Source organism: Microtus ochrogaster, unplaced genomic scaffold (assembly GCF_000317375.1).
Source record: "Microtus ochrogaster isolate Prairie Vole_2 unplaced genomic scaffold, MicOch1.0 UNK6, whole genome shotgun sequence".
NCBI lineage: Eukaryota > Metazoa > Chordata > Mammalia > Rodentia > Cricetidae > Microtus > Microtus ochrogaster.
The window spans coordinates 9,203,346-9,211,193 of NW_004949104.1; positions in this window are offsets into that span (position 1 = coordinate 9,203,346).

Sequence of the window (7,848 nt, forward strand, 5' to 3'; positions counted from 1 at the left end):
CTCGTACAACCACGTTTGTACAACCGTGATCATACAGCCACGCTCATACAGCCACAGTCATTCAACCACACTCATACAGCCATTCTCCTACAGCCACACTCGTACAGCCACGCTCATGCAGCCTATGTAGAAAGTCAGTGTGATAAAGCAGCAAATGTCCTGGCCAAGAGGCAATGAACATTCTGGCCTGCTGGCAGCTGGGAAGGGAATCTGCCACAGTCCAGCCTGAGATGCCTAACCATGACTGATAATTTTTAGTCATATGAGTTCAGACAATTTGTCAGAGAAAATTAAAGCCACTGTTACCATCACCAATACACTACATCACCCTTGTTACTACCAGCACACCATCATCAGCACTAATCTTTGTCACTGTCACCATTATTACCACCGTCACCAATTACCTTCATTATCACAGGTACCATTGTGTCGTGATCACGTCTACCATCGGCACCATCACAATCGTCACCATTACCTCTATCATCCTGACCACCGTTTCCACTATCATCACCATCACCTTCCCCACTGGTACCACCACCACCATCGAGTTTACCCTCAGAGCCATCACTGATGAGCACTGACACTATCACCATTATCACCATCGTCATGACCACCATCATCACCGTTGCTGCCGTCACCATTATCATCATCTCCTCTCTCAGCACCATCCATGCCATCATCTCTAGCTCCACCATATTCCTTGTCTTGTCACTGTCGTCACTCCTGCCCTCGTGCCTGGCGTCACTAATGCCTTCATCACCTTGTTCTCCCTCCTCCGTTCCTTTCTGGTCTGCGGTCCTTGACACCCTTTCCCTGTAATAATCAGGACAGAGGGAAAGCCCTGCAAGGTGCCTCAGCTCTCGTGGGGCCACCAAGCTGACCGGTGTCAGAGGCAAAGTTTCTTCAGCTTCCGCTGCAGACTCACTCCCTCTCCAAAGCTTAGGAGAACTGTTTGGTTGTCCATCTTCCCAGGGAGATACAAGGCAGAAGGGAGCGTCCTCCATGAACGGACCAGCCGAGAACAGAGAAGAAGCCTCCTCCTCCTGAACACCGTGGCTGCTTCTCTGAGACTTGGCTAAAGCTGACCCCTCCGCTCCACCTCTTTCCTGTTCTGGTTTACTACAAGGAACCTGGGACTTTTCTCCCAAGTTATAGGTGTCCACGGGCAACCTTGGTGTAGGGAACCAGACTGACTGTTACAGGATCCCAGTCAAATAAGACTCAGTGTCCAGACTCCACCATGAGCACAGAGGTGCCAGTGGGGACTTAGAAGAACTGGGGCGACCTTGGAAGGCCACATGCAGCTAGAGCAGGTGCCCACGCTGGCTCCTCAGCTCTGCTCCTGTCTCCTGTGCTAGGGAGACAACCACCACCAGGTGGCGCTCACCTTGCTCAGTGAGTAGCCTATGCCAGCTCTGGCTTCCTTGGGGACCATATAAGCTCACAGTGGCTCAGGCCCAACCAGAGCAGACATGCTTGCCCCCTCAGGTACCCAGAGCCAGGACAGAGGTCGTGGATCCATGAGCAGACCTTGTTTCTTGTCCAGGGGCTGATGTGTCTGCCCATGACAGCTGGACCTGGGTGTTCCTCTGGGCTGCCCCCCACGTGCCCTCCTGGGCTGCGCTAGACCCTGTCCACCTGCACTGGGTTCGAGGAAGGCTCAGAGGTGATCTGCTGCAGAGTGCCTGGTGTCTTGCGAGGGCATGGATGGCTGAGTCCCAGGTCCTATTATCGTCTCCTCTCATTACCCGCAGAAACCAGGCCGCTTTCGTCAGGCCTGCAGGCCCAACATTGCCTATGAAAGTGGTGAACATGTGTCCCCTTTAACCAGGGCCATTAATTGATAACACTTAATTAATCTGCCCAGGAGAGAGATCAAACGAAGATTGTGTCCCTTGGCAGCCACACGTATTGACTTTGTTATTCCAATTAACCGCCAGGCCAGAAGGGTCTCAGGAGAGAGGCTTAACCTTTGCATCACCCTGAGCTGGCTGCTGGGCTGGACGGGTCTCATACCAGCTCACCAGGCAGTGGCTACTCTCCCACTCAGGATTCCACACGTGCTGTCGCCTCCAGGCCAGTGTGGCCCCATTTGAGGATCCGTTCACTTGCAATTAACTGCCTTATTTGGGGCTTTTTTTTTTCTTCTTCTTCAAAGAGCAATTAGATTTCTGCAGCCTTTGGAGAAAGCAAATGACCCAGAACGAGACACCTTATAAATCAAGCCTTGAGGGTGGGTGAATCCCTGCCATGGCAGGTGCCGGGCTAGCATGGTGCCCTGAATGAAGTCTGTACCCTCAGAGGTGCCGACTGCCCTAACTGGAACCCACTGCCCCAGAGGGAGGATTCCTGCCCTAGGCAGCCAGATCCTGTCTTGCTGTTGGGCTTGGAGCATAGGTGAAACACAAAGCCAGGAAGCTCCTCTTCCTGCTTCTAACCTCTTCCTATCTCCTGCCCCACCCTGTGCACACCTTGGACGCTCTTGCTTGTGGACAGCCTTTATCCCTGCAGGGGCACTCCCATAAGGGATCTTTACTTCAGTACCATAGAGGTCATGGGCACTGAGGAGGGTACCAGCTGCTGCACGGGGAGTCTGGGCCACTGTGGCCACAGGCTTCTCGAATTTTCTAGGAATATCTGGAAGATTTGCCAGATGACCTTCAGTTGCCCACCCTTTGTGGGCATGATCACTCATAGCCAGACCAATCTGTTGTAGACCTGTCACTGCAGACAGTGTCATCAGGGGGTCGGGCGGATTAGCTACTAGATGAGATGCTATGGGCAGCCCAGGCTGTTTTCATGTTGGGAGTGGTACTGGGAGACTTCGGGGTGACTGGGCAGAGCCAGTGTCTGGACAGAAGTCCAGCATGTAAGGCCTGGAGCTGGCCAGGATGGGTCGGGCCCACCCTTAGGAGAAGTCTTGTTGCCCCCCAGTGTGGAGAAGTTTTATCCAGTGGCTGGTGAATGATGAGTGAAAGGCAATCCACCCATGGAATATTATCAGACAATGAAAAGGAGTGTCGGCACTCAGGGGCAGCACTCGTCAAGATATACTGGGTGAAGAATCCAGCTAGACATGTGCATGCTGCTTGATTTACACAGGACTTTAGAGTAGGAGGTCCTAGAGACTGAAGCCTCATCAGGTTAGCGAGGAGTAGGGGATGCTTAACAGGAAAGAGCTGGTGGCGATGGCTGCAGTATTTTGCGAATATACTTAAATGTCTTAATTCCATTTGTTTATTTTGTGTGCGTGAATGTGTATATACCATGGTATGAGTCTCAGGACAGCATGCGGTGGTAGTTGGTCTTCTAACATGTAGATCCCAGGGATTGAGTTTAGGTCAACGTCAGGCTTGATGGCTACTGAGCCATCTCATCAGTGAATATGGTTTAAAAACAGTTACAGAGCTACACAAGTCCAAAGGGCTAACTTTATGTCTTCTTCATTTTAACTCATTTTTCTGTTTTGCCTTTTTAAGACACAGCCTCTCCGTGCAGCCCTGGTCATCGTGCAACTTACTGTGTAAACCAGGATGGCCTCAAACTCTGAGATCCGCCTATCTCTGCCTCCCGAGTGCTGGGATTAAAGACGTGCACTGCTATGTCCAGCTTTTGACTCAAATTTAAAAGAAAAAGAAAGAAAGAAAGAAAGAAAGAAAGAAAGAAAGAAAGAAAGAGAAGAGCTAGAAACAGTCAAAGTATCTGAGCAGGACTTGTATGCGTGTGTTGCTGGGATGGCAGCCAAGGTCTCACTCCTGGGGGTACAGACCTCACCTCTGAGCCTCAACCTAGACCTTTGAGCATATAATTATGCCATAGATTGTTCATGAATAGCAATGAGCAGGTTTGAAATCACAGATCATCTGGGACATTTAAATTTGTGCATCAGTTAGAATGAAAGGCAGAAGATGAAGAGCCAGGCTCTCTCATGCTCGCTGCTAGGCAGTTTAGGAGGCACAGCAGTTTAGTAAATGACTGTACAGTTTCTTTCTTTAAGATTTACTTACTTTTTTTTCTTTGTATTTTTTTGTGTATTTTTAATTAATTAATTAATTTATTTATTTATTAAAGATTTCTGTCTCTTCCCCACCACCGCCTCCCATTTCCCTCACCCTCCCCCAATCAAGTCCCCCTCCCTCGTCAGCCCAAAGAGCAATCAGGGTTCCCTGCCCTGTGGGAAGTCCAAGGACCACCCACCTCCATCCAAACTAGTCTAGTAAGGTGAGCATCCAAACTGCCTAGGCTAGATTTCCTTACTTTTATGTGTATGAGTGTTTTATCTGCATGAATGTCTGTATACCACAATTGTGCAGTGCCCACGGAGGCCAGAAGAGGGCGTCAGATCCCTGGGAACCTGAGCTACTCAGTTGTTGGCTATCATGTGGGTGCTGGGACTTGAACTTAGCTCCCCTGAAAAAGCAGCAAGTGCTCTTAACTGCTGAGCCATCTCTCTAGCCTCAGGGACTGATCCTTAAAAAGTTACATATACAGGGGCTGGAGAGATGGCTCAGCCGTTGAGAGCACTTGGCTGCCCTTCCAGAGGACCAGAGTTGGATTCCCAGCATCCATATCTCACAAACACTTGTAATTCTGACTCCAGGGGACATTTTCTGGCTTCTGCAGGCACCTGGACTCACGTGGCATACATACACAGATACACATACATGTAAATAAACATAAAATAACTCTTACAGTTACACATTCATTTACCTAGTCAGCATTCCCTGGCATCAAAGGCATACCTACCCACCCCCCCCACAAAGACCTGGTTCAGAAGTCCTCTTGGTTTGAGCCCCAGCCTCGAAGGTCCCCAAATATCTGTCAGCAGAAAACATGATTGCCAGACCATGTTGCTCTGGAATGCTACAAGGGAGGAAGACCAAAACCCAAAGAGGCTGGAAGGCAAAGTCTGTACAAATTTTAGACAGAGGGCCTTACTCCCAGGAGAACGGGGGCCTCTGGTTGCTGGGACGGACGGGGTGGGATGCAACTGAGGACTTCTGGCTGGTGGGCTCACTGCAGAACAGGTCAAAATCATATGCCTTGAAGATGGGAATGTGTTATGTGCCAGTTATATGGTCATAAAACTAAGTTTTTCCTTTTTCGAGACACAGTCTTACCGTATGGTTCAGGCTGATCTGGGACCCAACATCCTCCGGTCTCACCTCTCACGTGTGGGGCTGACAGCCCAAACCATTTCTAACTGGCTAATATGCTAAAAGAGGAAGTTTCCCTGGGGCTCTTCTTATCACCAGCTACTTGTGTGTGCGCACATGAGTGTGTGTGTGTGTGTGTGTGTGCGCGCGCTTGCGCACATAGGGGAGGGACAGGAACTACCTGGCTCCTGCCTTTTCTCTGTCCAGGAAGCCTCTGGCCCTCTGAAGGCCTTGGCCCTGCTTGCTCATCCTGGTTCTAAGAAGCCATGGGTTCTAAGAAGACAGTCTTGGCCTGGTGTTGACATGAGTACTCTAGAATAGACAGGAAGAAATCTAGGCAGGAGGCTGATGTCCTCATATGATAGAGCCTGTCCAGGATAGAATAGCTAGAAGGAAGGGAGGTCAGGTCTTCTGTGTAGACTTGGGACAGAGGCCCAGGCTCTGAGTGTTGCCATACCCTGCCACTGTCCGCTCCAGGGCCGGGCAGTACCTTTTCCTCTCCAGCAGGCAGGGATCCTGTTCCAACCTGGCTTTGAACCCCAATTCTGCTGCAAGCTCTGGTGTGTTGCCCCGCCTTCCTTGGCCGCAGTTTTACTGTGAAGCGAGTCCCCAGACAAATCCTGACCACTGCTCCTCAGGACTCCTTCCCACTGTATCTTCCCACTTATCCCCTTAAGCTCCTTGGGGTGGTGGCTGATTGCCAACTACTCTGTTCAGTGTCCAGCACCAGGAGAGATCTCCGGATAGGAGCCGCCTTTCCCCTATCCCACACCACTATCCACCCACAAGCCTGGCTTCCTAGCATCGCCTAGCCAGCCAGTCCTGCTGTCCTCTGTCCTGTCCAGCCTGCCACAGTCTAGGGAGGCAGGATTGCCCCAGACAGAGCACAGACACAAAGTGTGAAAAATTGGAGTGACAGGGCTGCCCTGATAGCTTGTTGAATTAGCGAGCGAGGGGGCTGGGAGACATTTACATTTATATAGTGCCTTTGCTGGACTGGGCCAGGGCACCAGCCATGAGCACCGTGCAGCCCAGGCTGGTTCTTTAGCAGAGCCTGGCCAGGGTGGGTGCCCCGCATGATTCTCCCTAGGCCTCCTGTAACGATCCTCTTTAGAGGGCCTAGCCTCACTCACCACGTCGCTCCAAGTGTTGTGAAGCTGCAGGCCAGCTGCAGGGTGTGGTGATCTGAAGGTCCTGTGCTGGTCATAGCGGTTCCTCAAGACTGCTATGCACGGTTGAGTGTGATGTAGCTGGAGATGCAGTCTCTAAAGGCGTGATAAGAGGTGGACCCGTATGACAGGTGCCCCGAGAGAGACCAGAGACCTCAGCATACACGGAAACACGGTCTACAAGCTCAGGAGAGAGGCTGCAGGGACCCCAGCTCTATCCGGGCTCCAAGAAGTCAGGCCCTGATGCCGAAGCCAGTTGTGTGAGTTTTTTTTCTGGTGTCAGCCTTGAGGAAGAAGACAGGACTTTCCTTTGTGCAGATGTGGCTGCACTCCATGAAATACCTTTGACAGTGGCACTCAAGCAAGGAGTCTGAGGGTGGCATGATGAAGCCTAAGTCAGCAACACTCAGAAAGGCAAAAAATAAACCGAAGACAACATACTTGAGAATGAATTTAGCAAGGGCGACATGAGAGGGGCTGCTGAAAAGCTGGCTCTGGCTGAGAGCACTTGTTGCTGTTGTAGAGGGCCTGGATTCCATTCCCAGCACTCACATGGTGCCTTACAACCCTCTCTAACTCCAGTTCCAGGGCTGGGAGGCTCTCTTCTGACCTCCGCAGGCACCAGGTGCACACTGCACATGCGTACACGGATGCAATGCGCTGGAACACACAGAATGAAATCTAAAAAGAAAGACAAACCGTCTGAGGCCTGTGCACAGCCAGCTGAGCTGTCCTCAGCTGAGGTTCCACAGAGGGACGTGAGCAATGAATGAGCTGCCGTCATCTCAGGAAAGACGACCTAAAAGCACAGAAATTGTGGCTCTTTAAAGCCAGGCTGACAGCAGCAGCTGGGCCATTTAGGAATGGCCATACTGACAGAAGAGAATTCCTATGGAGCTAAATGCTTGGGAAGGAGAGCCAGGAGAAAGCAGCAGGGATTTGGGGTACCATCATGTAAACCCCCAAACCACAATGCCAACCCAGCTGGCCCTCTTGAGAACACAGCAGGAAGCTGAGCACACACTTGAGACTGAGAACATACTGCGCTTGGCCCTTCAGAGTGGGTGACTGAGGTCAAAGGCTAGCTGCCTGGCACTGCTCTGTGCCTGCCACTCCTAACTCAAAACTAAGCAATTGACAGGCCCCTCCTTATGAGGGGACCAAGCTCCCAAGAAACAGCCAGGGGCGGTGGAAGTCCAGGAGTGGTGGCTGTCAAGATTTCCTTCCTCCTCTTCAGGTGTAGGTGTCATGTATGTTTGTACGCACACGTATGCAGGTAACCATAGAGGCTGTAAGAGAATGTCTGATTCCTTGGGACTGGCATTGAAGACAGCTGTGGGCCCCTACTGTGGATGCTGGGAACTGAACTCCAGCCTCCTGAAAGAGAAGTTAAGAGTGCTCTTAGCTGGGCGGTAGTGGCGCACGCCTTTAATCCCAGCGCTCGGGAGGCAGAGGCAGGCGGATCTCTGTGAGTTCGAGGCCAGCCTGGTCTACAAGAGCTAGTTCCAAGACAGAAACCAAAA